Genomic DNA, 19,041 nt, shown 5'->3' with positions numbered 1-19,041 from the left:
TACTATAAAGCCAAAGCAATTATGACAGTGTGGTATTGGTGAAAGAACAGGCATATGTTAGTGGAGTAGAATAGAAAGTCTAGAAATAGACCAAGATGAATACAGTCAATAGATTTTTGCAAAGGCAAATTAATAAAAAGGGATAGTCTTTTCAACAATTATTGCTGGAACTGCTGGACATCCTTATTTTAAAAAAATGAATCTCCACCTACAACTCATATCTTATTCAAAAATTAACTCGTAATAGATCATAGATGTAAATGCAAAATGTCAGACTAAAATTTCTAGAAAAAAACATGAAAAATAAAATGATATCTGTAAGATTTGGGGTTTGGTAATAAGTATTTGTATGATACCAAAAGTAACATACATAAAAGGAAAAATAAAACTTGCTAATTAGGACCTCATCAAAATTTAAAACTTAACTTTTGCAAAGGATACTGTTAATGAAAAGACAAGCTACAGACTGAAAGAAAATATTTGCAAATCACATAGATGATTAAACATTTGTATGTACAATATATTAAGACCTTTTAAAACTCAATAATAGAGATATGGGGATATATGTATATGTATGGCTGATTCACTTTGTTATAAAGCAGAAACTAACACACCATTGTAAAGCAATTATACTCCAATAAAGATGTTAAAAAAAAAAAAAAACCTCAATAATATGGGGAAAACTCCACAATAACAAATAACTATTTTAAAAAGATGTAAAAGATATAAACAGACATTTCACCGAAGTATATATACAGGTGGTAAATAAGCATAGAAAAAGAGTCTCAACATCCTTAGGCATTAGGAAAATAAATTTAAACTACAATGAGGTATTACTATATACCTATTAAAACGGCTAAAATTAAAACAAATGAACAAATCCTGACCGATCAAAATCTGCTGAAGATGTGAAGCAATAAGAACTCTCATTCATTGAGGGTGGGAATTCAAAATGATATAGCCACTTTGGAAAATGGTTTGGCAGGTTCTCATAAAGTTAAACATATATTTACCATATGCCCCATAAGCGTTAGACTAAATAAATAGAATATTACTAAGGAAATAAAAGATTTGAATGACTCTATTAATCAACCTGATCTAATTGACATTTATGGAACTCTCCACCCAATCATTTAAAAATAAATCATACATTGGACCATAAAACTAGTCACAGTAAATTTAAAGTGCTCATATCACAAAGATTACATTTCATGACTACAACACAGTTAACTTAAAAATTATAGTAAAACTAAGTAGCCCTATATATACTAGGGAACTTGCACTTGTAACTTAACAACTCCCCACAAAGACTACTGTAGGACAAACTGGTTTACGGATAATTTTACCGAACTTATAAAAAAGAAACAATACCAACCCTGCCAGAACAATTTTACAATGAGAGGAAGAAATACATCACAACTCATTCTTTGAGTCCAGAATTACCCTGAAATCAAAACTAGACTAAGACATTATTAGAGAAAAAAAGCTACATAAAAATCAACAGTAACTTTGACAATATATTAGTCAAATCTAGAAATATATCAAAAGGAAAATAAATCATATGTAAGTAGGTCAGAATCAGGGCTTTTGCATTTGAAAACCAACCAATGTAGTGCACAATTACAAGATAATAAAGTAGAAAAAATTATGTCAATAACTGAAGAAAAAGCTAATAGACTGGATGAGCCTCAGAATCTGAATATAAACTCTGCACATAAAATTCTTGATTAATTACTAAATTGCAGACTCAGGTAAGAGCTGGGAGGCTAGACAAAAGAGGAAAAAGAAAAACGAAGAAAGATAAACAGAGGAGAAGGAAGAAGAAGAGGAGAGAAGAGGAGGAGGACAAAGAGGCAGTAACAGCAACTGGAAGCTGAAAAAAAGTATCAGCTGCTGAACACTGCAGGAGAAATAGATTTCAAAATTTGATTCCAAACAAGTTAACTTATAAGGACCTTCTCCTCTTTTTTTTGGAAGAACAAAATCATTATCATCATCACTGAAAGAAAAAAGGAGTTTCTAAATTATTAAAGTATATTACTTACGATGTCTACATTTCCACCAAAAATTATTAGGCAAGCAACAAAACAAGAGTAAACGCAAGAAACTGTGACCCCTATTCATGAAATAATCATTCAATAGAATCTGACTCTGAATGGGCACAGATGCTAGACATACCAGGCAAATAATTCAAGGAAGTTATTATAAATATGTTCAAAGAATTAAAGGGAGACATTCAAAACTTAAAGGAAAATATACTTCAATCTATGAACAGATATAGAATCTTAGCAGAGAAATAGAAACTATAAAAAAGAATGAAATGGAAATTCTGGGTCTGAAAAGTACAACTGAAATTTACTAAATGGGGTCAACACCAGTTGAGGAAGAAAGAATCAGTGAATTTGAAAATAGATCAATGGAATGAATAAAATCTGAACAACAGAGACAAAAAAAATGTAGAAAATAAACAAAGGCTCAGAGACTCTGGGGTAACATCAAATGATTCAATGTACATTTCACTGGAGTACCAGGAGAGTAGAGACAAAAAGTGAAAGAAAAATATTGCAAGAAATAAGGGCTGTAATAATCTTCACAAATTTAGTATAAAGGAAAAAAAGAAAGAAAGAAAAAAGTAATATTAACTTACATATCCAAGAAGTTTAACAAACTCCCAGTGGGATAAACACAAAGAAAATCACACTCAGGTACTTCATAGTCAACTTCTGAAAGCTACAGATAAAGAGAAAACCCCGGAAGCAGGGGGAAAATTGATACATTACATAGATGTTGACAGTGATGCAATCAATGATGGGCTTTATATCACAAACAGTGGATGCCAGAAGACAACAGAATGGCATGTCCAAAGTACAAAAGGAAAAACAATTCAGCTAAGACCTAATCTATATCCAGTGAAACTACTCTTCCAAAATGAAGTTGAAATACACTTTTTTTAAAATGAGTTAGCAGCAGATCTTTACTAAAAGAAATGCTAAAGGAAGTCTGGAGGACTGAAGAGAAATGATACCAAATAGCAACTTGGATATATAGGAAGAAAAGTAAACTGTACATATACGTATAGTATGTATACATCTATTTCTGTGTATGCATATACACATATACATGTATACATGCGTATATATGTATGTGTGTATGTATATATATAAATTTTCTTTTAATTCTTTAAAAACATTATGTTGAGTATAAATAGAAGTGAAAAAGAATGTTCACACTGCATGATCCCATTTATATGACATTCTAGAGGACACAAAACTAATCTTTAGTGACAGAAAACAGATCATTAGTTGTCTGGGGCTGGGGATGAAAGGCAGAAATTCACTGCAAAGGGTCATAAAGGAAGTTTTTGGTGTGATGGGAATTTTCTATATCTTCATTGTGATGGTGAGCACACAGATGCATATACTTATCAAAATTCTTCATACTGTACTCTCAGCATGGGTATATTTTACTGTATATAAATTATACCTTACTAAATTTGATTAAGAAATACATAAAGCAAAAACTACTGATTTGACAAAACATAAAGAATTTCTGTTCAATGAAGAATACTATAAGCAAAGTTATATATACTACCAAATGTAAAATAGACAGCTAGTGGGAAGCAGCTGCATAGCACAGGGAGATCAGCTCGGTGCTTTGTGACCCACCTAGAGGGGTGGGATAGGGAGGGTGGGAGAGAGACACAAGAGGGAGGAGATATGGGGATATATGTATATGTGTAGCTGATTCACTTTGTTATAAAGCAGAAACTAACACACCATTGTAAAGCAATTATACTCCAATAAAGATGTAAAAAAAAATTTTAATTAAAGAAAAAAAGATATTAGAGACTAGGAGAGATGCTTGCAAAGTATTAATTGAGAATGTACAAGGAACTGCTAAAAATTAACCAGGGAAACACAAGAAACCCAAAAGAAGGAATGAACTAATAAGGCTGCATATATGAAAAAGAGGCTCATCTTTACTACTAAGGTAATACAAATTTCAAAATACCAGTTTTCAAAGTGACAAAAATCAGGAAGTTGGATAGTACAAATGTTAGAAAGTATAAGGGTGAAATTAAGCTGCCAGGTTTTGCTGTTAGACCTGTAAATTGTTTCAGGAAAGCAATCAGGAAGTACTTAGTAAAATTACATGTACATGTGACCCACAAAATCCTCTTCTGGTAATACTAAGTGTCAATCATAGGAGATAAGATGAATAAAATGTGGTATATGCATGAGATGAAAGCCAAGGTAACAATCAAAAGAATAAATTTAGATGCACAGTAGAATTAATAAATCACAAGAAAAAATAGTGTTGAGTAGAAAACCTATTAAACAGAATATGATGATTAATAATAATTTATGTAAACTAAAAACACATGAACACATACATATAGAGTAAGCCTATATAATTTTAAAGGTTACATTCAACTCAAAGACTAATATGGGTATGAGTGGAGAGGAATGCCAGTGGAGACGAGGAATCAAGTAAAGGCAGTGATTATGAAAAAATAAAAGGAGAGAGGCCTTGCACAGATTGATATCAGAGCAGTATAATTAATTTTCTGAATAAAGGAAAAAATGTATTTGTTACATTCATGCTTCTCAACACTTACGTAATGTTGTGTCCATATCCTTATATCTGAGCTATTACTCCTTTCTCAAGTGATAGCCTAAACTATGAAGACAACAGTAGTATTCTAAGCATGTGCTTTGGATTACTGTCTTTCTACATATCAAAATGGATACAGCATTCTTTGGGGAACATCAAAGGATCATTTCATCACTACTTATTCCTCTCTAAAGAGAATATATTTATTTATAATGGTATATGACATACTGCCAAGACTCATCTCATTTTACATTAAAAAATATGCCAAGAATCATGATTCAGTTTAGATGAACATTATGAAGTAACAGTATCCCTCATTTCACAACAATTATTTGGTGACTGGGAGTAAGTGTATCTTATGTTGTCTAAGAATAATCCACAAGTCCACTGGAGACCTATTTTCTACCTCAGCTTGTACCCACTTTTACTCTGTTACAAAAATATGTGATCTCTTTATTTCCATGTGCAATTTTTTTCAGGTAAAATTCTATTAATAATAGTTTTATTAAAGTATGTCACCATGAAGTTCTTTCTCTAGTGGAAGAGATTAGACATACAAGAATAACTATAAGAAAAGCAATGTGTAATAAATGATACCCTTTCCTTTAAGGAATGAAGAAATTATTAAAGAAGAGGATCAGAGAAGCTTTGTGGAAGAAATATCATTTAAGTTGGACCTTGATGCAATGGAGAATTCACATATTCTGAGATGGAGGAGCAAGATATTCCAAGTAAAGAGAACAAAGGGAGGTAAGAAAATAAAGAGTATGTAAAGGAACTGCAAGTATTTCAGTTCACACAATATACTGTACCATATGGGGAGCCATATGAAATAAGATAGCAAAATTAAGTCAAAAGGCAGATCACAGATAAAGAATTTGAGCTTTATTACATACAATTTGGGTAAAAGGTCCTGGTATATCAGAAACAAGTTAGGGATATTAATCAGTTCCATGGGAAGAGCTTGTAGAAGAAATGAAATGAAATGAAATACTGGTTAGAAAGTTATGACAATTGTCCTACCAAGAGATAAAGAGAGCTTGAATTAGGGGAGATGCTATGCAAATAGAGACAAGAGGAACAATGTACATAGAAATTTTTTTCTAGGAAATGGAAAGCCATTGGGTAAGGGAGATAAGAAGTAAGTTAAAATGACTTTTTTTCCCTAGTCTAAGTGACTGGTAGTACACTTAATTCATTACTAGGAAGAAAAAAAAGGTGGAAGACCAGGTGTGAAATAATAGTAAATATAAATATTTGAATATATATATATACATATATATATATTTGCCCCTGGTTCCTGCTACTATTTAGTCTTTTACCCCAGTTTCTAACACAGAGCTCCCAAAACACTTATAATTTCCTGAGTGATGGAAACACCTTTTGTTCTAATGAGGTGACTCCTGATGGGCACCTGGATGGGGGCTGGTCATGAGAAAGCAAGTCATGATTAGAAGCTAGGAACTTTCAACCCCACCCCACCCCCATTCGCTAGAGAAGGCAGAGGGGTTGGAAATTGAGTTAATAATTGATCATGCCCACATGATAAAGCCTCCATATAAATCTCAAAAGTACAGGGTTCAGAGAGCTTCTAGGTTGGTGAATATATACACATGCCAGGAGGATGGCACACCCAACTCCACAGAGACAGAAACTCTTGCACTTGGGACTCTTCTAGGCTCAACTTATGTATCTCTTCATCTGGGTGTTCATTTGTATTCCTTAAAATATCCTTTATAATAAATTGGGAAGAGTAACTAAACTGTTTTCTTGGGTTCTATCAGCCACTCCAGTAAATTATCGAACATGAGGAGGGTATCATGGGAACCTCTAATTTGTAGTCAAGTTTCAGGAAGCCTGGGGACCTACAACTTGCACTTGACTTCTGAAGTGAGGGGCAGTCTTGTGGAACTGAGCCCTTAATCTGTGGAATTTTTACTAACTTTGGTTAGTGTCAGAATTTAATTGAACTGCATCTACATCATCCGACATGTTGGAGAACTGGTTACTGTGGGAAAGAAACACACACACATTTGATGGCCAGAGCAGTAGTAGAGTTGTGAGGAAATATGGGACTTTTTCCTTTCTGGGCATTGGGTTTAGCAGAAGATAAGAAAATGTACTCTGGACTTAATGAGTTTTAAGTGCCTAAAGCAACTTTAACAGGAAATGTTCAAAGGGTGATTGTATTAGTTAAGGTAATGGAAGCTGCTGTAACAGAAAAACCTTGACATTTAATGGCTTAACACAGTAAATATTTATTTCTTGTGTGCATAGTCTAGTAAGGGTGTAGGAGAGGGTAGGGAGTCTGTTTCACAGATATTCAGCAACTTTGGCTTAAAAGTTTCTACCGTCTTTAACAAAGGGCTTTCACCGTTTCTCTGGGTAATGGAAGGCATATTGTTAAATTAAAGTAGAATTCATCAGAAATGATGCACCATGCTGTTTATTGCTACATTGTTTATAATATCAAAGTTAGCAACCAAATGTTCTTCTAGTTTCCTAATGAAAATGGATTGTTTTCAGAATCAGAACAAATGAAATAACTGTTTTGAGATACACCAATACATCTCTCTCACACACACACACACACACACACACACACAAACACCCACACACTCATACATACACACACGTAAACTCTCACTTACACTCAGAGGGCAGACCACTGGAGAAGGGCAATGGAAGAATGGCCCGTTAGCTGCATTTGAGACAGTAAGCATGCCTAGTCCTCTTATTGATTTAGAAGAAGTGAAAGAAATGGCTTTTACTAGGAAAAAAAAAACAACTCACTGAATAGGATATAGCTTCTTAAAGAAAACTCAACTACTAACCCAGCCTATAAGTGCATTAGGTAGTGTTAAGTCCGCTTATGTCTTAGGCCATAAGACATATAGATGAAATACCTAGAATAGGCAAATTCTTAACAATGCAAAGTAGATTAGAGATTACCAGGGTCTGGGCAGAATGAGGAGTTATTGCTTAATGGGTACTGAGTTTCTCTTTGGAGCAACGAAAAAATTTTGGAAATAGACAGTGGTGATGGTTGTACAATATTGTGAACGTAATTAAAGCCATAAAATTGTACACTTAAAAATGGAAAATTTTATGTTATATATATATGTCACCACAATTTAAAAAAATGTTTTAAAATGAGTGTATAGAAGTTGGCTTATAACTACTGACTGCTATTTTAAAGTTAATTAATTTATACTTACCTAATCGATGAACTCGCTTCTTTTCTACCTGATTCTAAAGCATCCTAGAATGGTTCTGACAGTTTGTATTTTAAGCACTTCGTTTCTTTTTTTTAACTCATAAAATTATTTTACTATTTTTTTACATTTTAAACCTCATATTTATAAGAGCATATTCTTTAAAAAATCAAGGGTTTTTAACAGGTTTATGAGATAAAACACAAGCCTCCTGCTGTTCCTGCCCTGTTCCTGATTCTTACTCCCGTGAGGACACTATTTTAATAATTTTAGTGCTTCTTCTTTTATATCTTCCACATTTTTATTTTAGCACTTATTTCTGAGAGTTCAATTAAGTTTTAATTTTATTTCCTCAAGTTTTAGAACAAGCTTAACTAACAACAACAATAATAAATATGTTCTACTTGATAATAAAATAGAACAATTTTGTTTGCTATTGCTCTGAACACTCATACCCACATACGCACAAACACACAAACTCATGTTAATTTCACAAATATATTAATTTTCCTAGGTTGTTACAGAAATTAGACTATATATATTATATAGCAATGAGATTTTATATCTGTATGCGTGTGTATGTACACATTTAACTCAATGCCCAGCACAGAGTAAGTACTTAGTACTGCGCAGTGGTATGACATAAACTATAGATAGAGCTCTGTTTTGACCTACATTAATTTCAAAAAGTAGTGTGCAGAATCAGTTGTGCTTTAAATAGTGTGCTTTAAATAGTTTATTTTAGATTATATCTATCTCCTAAGTCCTCTCTCACAAAATTCTTTAGATTAATGACTATTATGATGAAAGTGTCAATCTCTTCATTATAAATTCAACTATTGAAAAATACTTTTAAGAGTTAAGATTTGAAACAGTTTTTTTTTTCAATAAAACCATTAACTTGAAACTTTATCTGGAATTCTCTATATTCCATTAGTAACATAAGGTGGCAAATCACACAAAACTAATATTAGAGAGTCCCATTACAAACGAAGCCTATGCATTCTTCATCTTTATCCCTCCATCGTACTACAGAATGAGAAATATGCTTCAGGGTAAAGTTTCCAAATGCAAAAAAAAAGATTCAGTTCTGATTACATTAAGGGATTAAGGGAGAAGAGCTAGGATAGCATTTTACTGATGATAAAGAAAGTTGTCAATAACAACTGAGTCACAAAGGACATTCAGCTCAAATTTTATCAAAGATCCAATTAAATTAGAACACTGTTCTCTAGGCATTCTGTTTAACCAAGTTTTTCCATATTTCAATTTAGTTATAGAAAATATCTGCACTACATTTTCCAAACATTCTATTTCCTGATAGATCATCTTTTTTCAGTAATGCCCACTATTGGTCATTTGGCTGCCATTCTTTATTGATACTTGAAGGCAGCTGTGCGTTTAGTAGCCAACTTTAGTTAATTAGAAAAAGACTTGAGGGACTTCCCTGGTGGCGCAGTGGGTAAGACTCCGCACTCCCAATGCAGGGGGCCCAGGTTCGATCCCTGGTCAGGGAACTAGATCTCACATGCATGCCGCAACTAAGAGTTCACATGCCACAACTAAGGAGCCCACCTGCCGCAACTAAAGAGCCCACGTGCTGCAACTAAGAAGCTGGCGAGCCACAACTAAGGAGCCCGCCGGCCACAACTAAGACCCAATGCTACCAAACAAATATATAAATAAATATATATTTTTTTAAAAAAAGAAAGAAAAAGATTTGAAATTTTTCAAACTGTTCCTGGCTTCCAATGCATACCGTATTAATCTGTTCAAGCCACTGTAACAAAAAACCATAGACTTGGTTGCTTAAACAACAGAATTTCTCACAGTTCTGGAGGCTGTAAAGTCCGAGATCAAAGTGCTGGCAAACTTGGTTCCTGGTGAGAGCTTTCTTCCTGGCTTGCAGTGTGTCCTAGCTCACTGTGTCCTCACATAGAGCTCTAGTCTCTTCCTCTTCTTATAATAATTATACTGATAATCCTTATACCTCTAATACTAATCCCACTATGGGGGCTCCACTCTCATGACTTCATCTAAACTTAATAAGCTCCCAAAGTCCCCACCTTTAATACCATCACATTAGAAGTTAAGGTTTCAACAAATGAATTCTGGGGGAACACAAATATTCAGTCCACAACATATACTTTGCAATTATATTTAATTTGAAGTCAACACAGAACCTTAAACATATTTCTAAGTATCTTCTCTTTATAATAACTGTCTCTCTTCATAAGTTTATTGAATATTTTAGAATGTTCTCATATATTGGTGTGCATCAGACTCACCTGTGGGAGCCTGCACAACATAAAAATGAGATCCAACCCAAACATACAAATATAGGCACAAATTAATGAAAACATTAACTTGGGTTGTCTATAGATGAAAACTCCTGGCATAAAAAAATCTCTTCCTATATAAATAATCTAAAGAGGACATTGGGAAGCTAAAAAAACACCTCTTTAAATCAAACTCCTTTGCAAATTCATAAGTAATTCCTGATTATTATATGTCCTTGATCTCTTTTGGAAATCTAACGCAATCTTCAAGTCATATTCATCAAATATTAATGGCTCACTATAATCACACACTTGTTTATAAAAATCAGGAATATATAATTCTGGGAATAGGTTTCATCAACAGGATGAGACAGTGCTCTCAGAAAAGTAATGATGATTAAATATCCACAAAGAGTTTTTTATAACATTCTGTTTTATGTGTTCCTATGCAGCCTCATGCTGTTTGCTGCCACATTTCAGAAATATCAAAGAGCAAGGTAAGGTCTGGAGAAGGACAATAATAATAATAAACCACGGAACAGATTTATAAGTGAAAAAGATACCAAAGGTCAGAACTCCTCATTCCAAAAGACTGAGGTTGAAATAACTGAAATTACTGTAAACAGAGAAGACATGGATAAAGTGAACATGGGTATTTACTGAATTCTGGATGCGTAGAATGTAAATCTAGAAAACAGTATACTCTTTGAAAGCACATTACTGTTTCACAGATGAGGCAAAGCAAGCAAAACAGTTTCTAGGAAAATTTAGGTGAATTCGCATATTCCAGATCACCAGCAAATTATGAAGGAAAGTTAAAAGTTATTTAGGTCAAATCCCTATTCTATGACATTTGACATCATGCAAAATAATCATGCTTCCTCAGAGGCAGCACTTTAAAAGTAAAAAAAAAATCATCATGAATGAACTACCTAAATGTCTTACATTAGAAATAATTTAGATAATTTGTAATATTATAAGTGATTTAATATAGTTCAGATATAAAAATACATAAAATGCAAACACATCTCATATATATGACATATATATATCTCAGAAAACCACTCTTGATCAAATTTCATTAGAACAGGTAATTAGTATCCCTCATTAGATTAAAAGTGCAGATGGAATATGGTCACAGAAGCCAAAATACCTGTTACCTATGTTAGTTGTCCCCTGTTTTCTCTGGAAGCTTGGACTTATGCCCTAGAAGAGTATCTATAATTTTCTATCAGACCCTGGTGGTCATACATTAATGGACCAAGCATAACTTGGTCCATTAATCCTGAGTAGAGTAAAAGTATGGAGTATTCTGTGATCACACAACATGTCTTGATGCCTTATTGGTATTCATAGCTTCTCTCAAGTGTGTGGTAGACTGCAGATGGTCAGTCCTTATTATTCAAACCGGGATCACTGGCAGCTTTCCTCTCATTCATCTTCTGGGAAAACCCTGTGTCACAGTTAGAATAAATGGTAAGGTGCTCAGTTCTGTAGCTTATCCCAAGACCTGAGAATTCTGAATGGCATTTGGCCCAATCCCAGAAATTTTATTCCACATTGATTTTGCCTTTCCTGAGCTTTTTTTCATTTCAAAATCTGTACCAAAAAAAAAATCACCTCAAGATCAAGCACTGAAATCAATGCCAATGTCCCTGGACTCTCTTTTTGAATCAGGTTCTTTGAGTGTTTAGTGTCTTTTCAAAACATTGACTATTAAAATTTTTATGCTTTATTTTGAGACCATTTTCTCATTTTAACTCCTTTGAGCTGCTGTGATTTTATAAATAGTGTCCTTATTATGATCTGCTTCTGGCCTTCCTCACAGACTTCAGCGAGAGTCCTGGAGTCCTGGAGCCTATTTTTGTGCTCTCTTGAGGAGGCTTGTTCCCTAGCTCTCCCTCATTGTGAGTTTGTTCCGGGCTGTTGGCTGCCTGATGCTTTGATGTCTCTCTCCATTAACTAACTCTTGCCTTTCAACAACTGAGCTTCGGTTTCTTGTTTACTGCCATCCTTGTCACAAGCTCTTGGCTTACTACTCTGTGTGCCAGTAGAATCCTTGGCAACTTCCTGTGTCACTTCTTGCCCCTCCTTCTCCACAAATTGCTTTTCACCAGTTTGGCTTTCCAAAGACAGCCTGTCAGCAATTCAAAGCGTGGATTTTATCTCTGGTCTCCTAGACCGTGCTCTTTTAATTATTAGTAAGAGGCAGACGGCTGACACATAAAGATAAGTAACCACCTACACTGTCACTAAAAAGGCACAAGGATTAAGTCCTGTTCACGGTGCCTGGAATCCCAGATGAGAGATTCATTTCTCTGATTTTAAAAATTTTGAATTTATTTTTAGGAGAGCTTGATCAAATTGTAAATACTCTCTTCTGTTTACCTTCAGGCTTTTCTACATATACTGCTGTGGCATTTGCCATATTATATATTCTATCTCATATTGTCATAATTAATCATAGTTAATATACAATATCATAATTAATTTTGTTTCTATGCACCCATGAGACTGTAAGCCATTTGCATAGGCATGGTGTTCCAGTCATTATATCTTACTGTCTAGGGTAGTACATACATGGTGACAGTAGGTCTAAATACATGGTTGTTGAGTTAACAGATATAAAACATAGGTGGAGAGGTGAAAAACTTATACCACTAACTTCTAATGCATTCATTTTAAATGTAAGAAGTATCAGTTTGGGAATTGAGTCAGTTGATGCAACAGAAAACTCAAATAACAATGGCTTAAACACAAAACAGTAAATTTTTCTCATATAATGAGAATTCCAAAAGAAGGAAATTACTGTTATTGATTTGAAAGTTCAAGTATGTCATGGCTAAAATCTCAGTAATATTCCTAACCTTTCAAGGTAGCAAAGTGGCTGCTCCAGTTCCAGTCATCATGTGTACCTTCCAGGAACGAGGAAGAAAGAAAGGGCCAGAAGGAAGACAAGATACCATCAACAGCAAGAACACAGAAATTTCCCAGAAATTCCATCAGATTTCTGTTTATATTTCATTGGACAGAATTATGGCACGTTGTCTCCCATAGCAAAAAGGAGAAGGAGATAATGGGGGGCTTGTGGGGTTTTTTTTCTCTTGACACCACAAGTAAAAAGAAGAGAATGAATATTAAGTCACAAAAAATCGCTGTCACAGAGGGGTACTGAGGCGTATATGAGAGCTGGGAAAAAGTCAATTTAAGTGAAAATGTAAAAGATTCAATGTAAATGAAAGAGAGCATATGAAGTCAACTGATGGCTGCTTCATCATCTTGCCCAGTAATGGCTGACAGAAGTCAGACATTTTGATCTATAAGCTTGAAAGCCTGACTGAGGCATGGGATCTTCGTGGGAATCCTAACACAGTATCCTTCTATTCTTCATTAAGCCTCTTCATGGGCTTCATAAATAAAGTTGTCCTGAGCATTTTCTAAATATCTGGCTCTGTGGTACATTGAATAATATACCATAATACTTGCCTTCAAGCTGCCCACCTTAATCTAAACTTTGTAACAACAGAAGTGAGCATAAGATCTTGCAATTTCCCTGAAGAAGCACTTAGACTGAGTGTGTGCTCGTGGGGTGAGAATTTTGTCAGGGAAGGATTGTCAAAGAAGGAGAAAGTGGAGCCCGCCAAATGAAGTGCAGAAGGGTGTTACTGGCATAAAGGCATATGCATTAGTGCATAAAGGCACATGCATTAGTGCATAAAGGCACAGGAAGGTAAAGAAAGTGAAAAGCATTCTGGGATTTGTAATTTTTCAGTGGTGCAAAGCACAGAATTCAGAGGGTAAAGACAATGGTAGGGAGACAAATTAGAAGAGAGTAAGCGAGAACCAAAGGCTCTTTCTGAACAATGAGACAATGAATAATTTTAAGCTGTTATGAGTTCTATGTTTTAGGAAAATTACTCTGGTGTTACTAGGGACAGTTTACTGGAGACATGTAACGCTGGAGAGAGAGAATTCAGTTAAAGGAGTATTCCAATTGTTCAAATGAAAAATATGAGGGCTTAACCCAAAACAATATCAGAGGATTTGGAAAAAAAAGACTGGATTCCACAAACATTAAACAAGTCCAAGAACAAGCTCACCAAATGCTGTGTGTGCGCATGTGTGTGGCAGGCAGGCAGAGGAATAAGTGCAGAGGTGAGGCAGAAATGAGGGTAGAAAACTAAAACAACTCCCATTTCTTCACTCATTCATGGATTCAATAATGATGATTGAGCTGATTTTCCTAGTGGCAGTGTGTGTTTGGCATAATGTGCAACCTCAGTAAGACATAATAATATACACAGCTGTTCATATTAATGCCTATACATCCGACCCAAGCACAACATGAGGCAGCTTCAACAAGAAAACTGTCACTCAGCCATTGAGAAACCCAACAATGTGCTCTTGAATCATGGTTGAGCAGCCTACTTCCTAGAGCAAATCTCAAGGACCAAAGGAATACTATGAAACACTAGATTTTATTAAGCAGAGAACAAGCCTGTTCACACCATGTTTCCATGGTGAGTTACTTAGCAGCCTTCAAAATAACTTATTAGCGAAACCAGAAACTTATTATATTAGCCTCTGTAGCAATTAATGAATAAAATCTGGTACCTAAAATATGAGGAAAAATTCTTAAACCATAAGGAAAATGATGCAGTCTTCAAAAAGCCAATCCAAGTAATTAGATACTTAAATAAGAACAGCAAGGCAAAAAGGAATAGATTGTGGTCCCAGCTCCAGAGAAAACCAGCAGAAATGGTGAGGTGGAAGCATGCAACGGTTCCTAAAATTAGCATTCTATTATCCTGCCTTTATATTCTGCATGAAGGTGCCTTAAGGTTCACCAATCCAATAGTCCTTGTCACTGCTATTAGCTCAACGAAAATAATAACAAAGGATCTCTTAGTGCACTGCCTGGTTTGAAAAAAACTGTAGAGAAGAATAAATTCTCAAAATAATTCTGGTTTTTGGACAAGAAGAGCATCCATGTTAAAAGATCCAGCTCTTCTTTTTCAAAAGATTGGATTCCTGTATGTTTGTGCATTGGGAGATAATCTGACCTTAAGGACAACAAAATCAATAAATTAGCAGAAATGAGTAAGTATGATTAAAACATATACAAAGCATAGTGTTTATAAGCTCATTTTAAGTCAAAAAGACCTCAATTGGAATCTTGGCCTTTGCACTTACCAGGTTTCTTAGCCTCTCTAAGCCTCACCAGAAATATAGAAATAAAAGCACCTAGTTCACAGAATTGTCGTGAGAACTAAATGCTCATGAGGCATCCAGCCTTAAATCTGGCAGACAGTAAATCTCAAATACATATTAACATAAAGGATGAATTAACAACATTCTGCAAAGTACTGATTTGCATTCCCCTTTTACAGGAGAAGAGATTAAGGCTCTGAGAGGCTCACTGACTTATCCAAGGTCACGAAGCTAATAAATTTGCAAACCAGATTCAAACACAGGTCTACTAGGGTAGGTTCGTTGTTCTGATATTTTTTTATTCTATATTTTAGAAAATTTCCTTTTAACAGGCCAGGACATAATATAAATACTGTGTTAAGGTTATGGCTTCAGAATTCAATTGAAAGAGGGACCATACAGAAGAAAATGAAAGTAAAAGCAGTCTATTCCAAACAGCTCAGTGTGATAGCCCTGTAAATGATCAAGTTTAGAACATAGAACCTATGAGAAATGGTTAAAACAATCACGACACTCTAAGTTTGGAGAAAACACAGTAAGGGGAAATATAATTGCAGTTATCAAATTTACAGAAATGTAGTTTAGAATATTATGCACACTTTCACTTTGCAAGGATGGTTTAATTATTCCCAAAGGACTAAATACTAAATGCAAGGAAAAATGACAGTTATAAAATAGGCACCCTGCTGCCAAGTTTGAATGAGAATTTACAGGAGTGGGGGTGATTTTAGGGGATGGATGAGAGGTCTATTGTGATTCAGGGATGAATTATTATGTTTACATTTGCAAGTTCCGTGGTTATAGGGGGGCTGCTGGGTTGTAAGAAAATCTTAAAACTTGGATTAATTTTTTCACACAATGAATATTTCAAAATCAAAATGCAATGTCTGAATTCTCATGTTTAATTACTAAAATGCCCATGAGTTTACCAAAAAGAAACTGTTCACAGAAATTTGCCATTTAACAAGGTTATTACCACCAAGGAATTTGATTATCCTATAAAATTTTATCTCAGTATATAATTTCACATTTACCAAAGGATATATTATTGGTCATTAACTTTAACTGAAGAAGTTTAGGGAGTACTATTACCAAATTCTACTTTCAGGCTAACCACTGATTCCAGATATAAACACAGATAACGGCAAGGAAAAAATTAAATTCGTATTTCTAACAGTTACATACCATACTGGTCAGGTCAGCAGAGTATAAAAAGAAGGTCTATCACCATCTAATAGCAAAATGAAGTTTTAAAAACAGTGTCTAATATAGATAAGCAACAAGGATATACTGTACAGCACAGGGAATTACAGCCATTATCTTGTAATAACTTAAAATGGAGTATAATCTGCAAAGATATTGAATCACTATACTGTATACCTGAAACTAATATAATATTGTAAATCAATTATGCTTCAATAAAAAAAGAAAAAGAATTCAATAAAAATTTTTAAAAATTAAAAAAAATAGTGCCTAAATTTCTCATAAACGTCATTATACAATCACACCAGGGGGCGCTCTTAACACTGAAATGATGGATGACATTTTAAAACATGTGGTGGTCTTAGCTGGCCAAAGTAAAGATTCTTCTAAGCATGTATAGTACTTGCAACAAGTGCTTATCTCTCCAAAATGTCTGCTGGCAATACACATATTTTATTTTTTATCCAACTGATTGCATTGTTAAGACTATCAAGTTAGTCAATCAAGTAAAACTTTTTCGACGGATAGCAAATATCTTATTTTGGAAACATTTGTCTATTTAGACTGGCATATGTCTCTTATACTTTCTGTGGTTGGGCTAATTCTGAATAATAAATAGAGTGCTTAAGAGTACATACAACTTTTTAAAACGGTTTTGTGGTCAATTTTATTTTTTTACAAAATTTCTTACCAGAACTTTAACTTTTTTTCTTTCTTTCATAAAAAAGGAGAGATCCTCAAAATTATCTAAAATTGACACTCATAGTGAAATTCTAATCTCAGTACCATGGGCCTTTTCCATATTTTGTCATTACCTGATAGGAACTCTGAAGCTCAGATGCTCTCCTCAGAAAGTTCAAGATTCAGATTCCTAAAAATATAATTAGAAAATTAGTGTGAGGTTTCAAGGAAACAGAAAAAGGCAAAAGGTAAGGGTGGGCTATATTACCCAGAGAAAATCACCATAGACTACTCCACCAAGAGTAAATATTTTTATACGAGTGACACCTGATTAAATAAACTTTAAGAAATAACTTAAAGTACAAAAGAAAGAATTGCAAAGCATGTGAAAGGAAGAGGACATAGTTACCTGTCTTCCTATAGTGATACGGAGTTTGTAAATTTTTCTCAGCCCACGTAGTTGAGATCACCCCCTTTCATCTGTCAGCTGCCTCCATGAGTTACTGTCTACCTGTGTCCAAGCTCGAATAGGGAGAGCTCTGATCAAGGTTCACCTCATGTGTATGGAGAATAGGCAGCTCCCTTTTCCATGTGAGTTCAGGGAAACAAGCATGAACCTCTCTACTGTTTGTGCCATAAATCAAATTCACCATCACACTAATGTCTCAAACTCTAGTGATAGGAACAATTTTTTTCATTCTATAAAGTAAAAATACACCTGGAGAAAATGATACATTTATTTATTACTTTAGACCAAAGTATATGTGGATGATAGGAAGCCCTACCTACCCAGAAACAGATATTAACACAGTTTTCCAAAATGTGGGTGAGGGACTTCCCTCGTGGCGCAATGGTTAAGAACCCGCCTGCCAATGCAGGGGACACGGGTTCAAGCCCTGGTCCAGGAAGATCCCACATGCAGCGGAGCAACTAAGCCCCTGCGCCACAACTACTGAGCCTGCGCTCTAGAGCCCGCAAGCCATAACTACTGAGCCTGTGTGCCACAACTACTGAAGGCCGTGCACCTAGAGCCCGTGCTCCACAACAGGAGAAGCCACTGCAATGAGAAGCTGGCACACCACAACAAAGAGTAGTCCCGGCTCGCCACAACTAGAGAAAGCCTGCGCACAGCAATGAAGACCCAACGCAGCCAAAAAATTAATTAATTAATTAAAAACAAACAAAAAAATGTGGGCAATAAGGAAAGAAAAAAAGAACATTGGATGAAAAGAGGACAGGCCCCAGAGGAGAAAACCCTGCAGAGAGAGTATGTTAGGAGGAGTTAGGTGACTACCATTATCGGCATTACTCCTTAATCTTTGTACGGAGAGGTTCATTAAGGCAAATGCAGCCTTGTTTGGTGAGAGGCAACATCTGACATGAGCCAATCTGGCATGTTGCAAAGCCACAAGAGTTTCCATCAATAGCAAAGTCAGAGAGCGGTGGTGTTGGAGTTTCATGTGGTCCATCCTGTTAGAAGCAGGCCCGGAGCCAGCTGGTAGAAAATGGAGATAGAGGTTACTTCTTCCCATTAGGACTCCAGTTGCCAGAGAGCCACCAAGTGCCCTATATTTTAGATCAGGTCCTAGTGTTACCTGAAGATAAGTATACTAACAAAGAAATGGCAAATTAAAAATAGAGATTTAACAAATTGGATGTTGGATATGAAAGAACAGGAATTCCAAGTCAGGATGACACAAAAGTTTTTGATCTCAGCAACTGAAAGAACAGAGCTGCCATTTAGTGGGACTGGGAAACCATGGGAAAAGCAGGTTACTTTTACTTTTAGGGGAAATAATTATTTTGACTTTGGATATATGAATTTTGAGATGTCTATC

The 19,041-nt window shown here is 35.0% G+C and overlaps 1 protein-coding gene across 1 annotated transcript in view; it reads right to left on the bottom strand.

The window, feature by feature from the left end:
* Nucleotides 1-18,213, bottom strand: part of COX7B2 (cytochrome c oxidase subunit 7B2) — a 99,881-nt gene extending 81,668 nt beyond the window's left edge. The window contains exon 1 of the mRNA XM_082390817.1: nucleotides 17,338-18,213. The gene's annotated coding sequence lies outside the window, so the exon portion shown is untranslated. The remainder of the gene's footprint in view (nucleotides 1-17,337) is intronic.
* Between the last annotated feature and the right edge of the window lie 828 nt (nucleotides 18,214-19,041).

Source organism: Balaenoptera borealis (genome assembly GCF_965194805.1).
Source record: "Balaenoptera borealis genome assembly, chromosome: 4".
NCBI lineage: Eukaryota > Metazoa > Chordata > Mammalia > Artiodactyla > Balaenopteridae > Balaenoptera > Balaenoptera borealis.
This window is presented reverse-complemented; position numbering and strand designations above follow the sequence as displayed.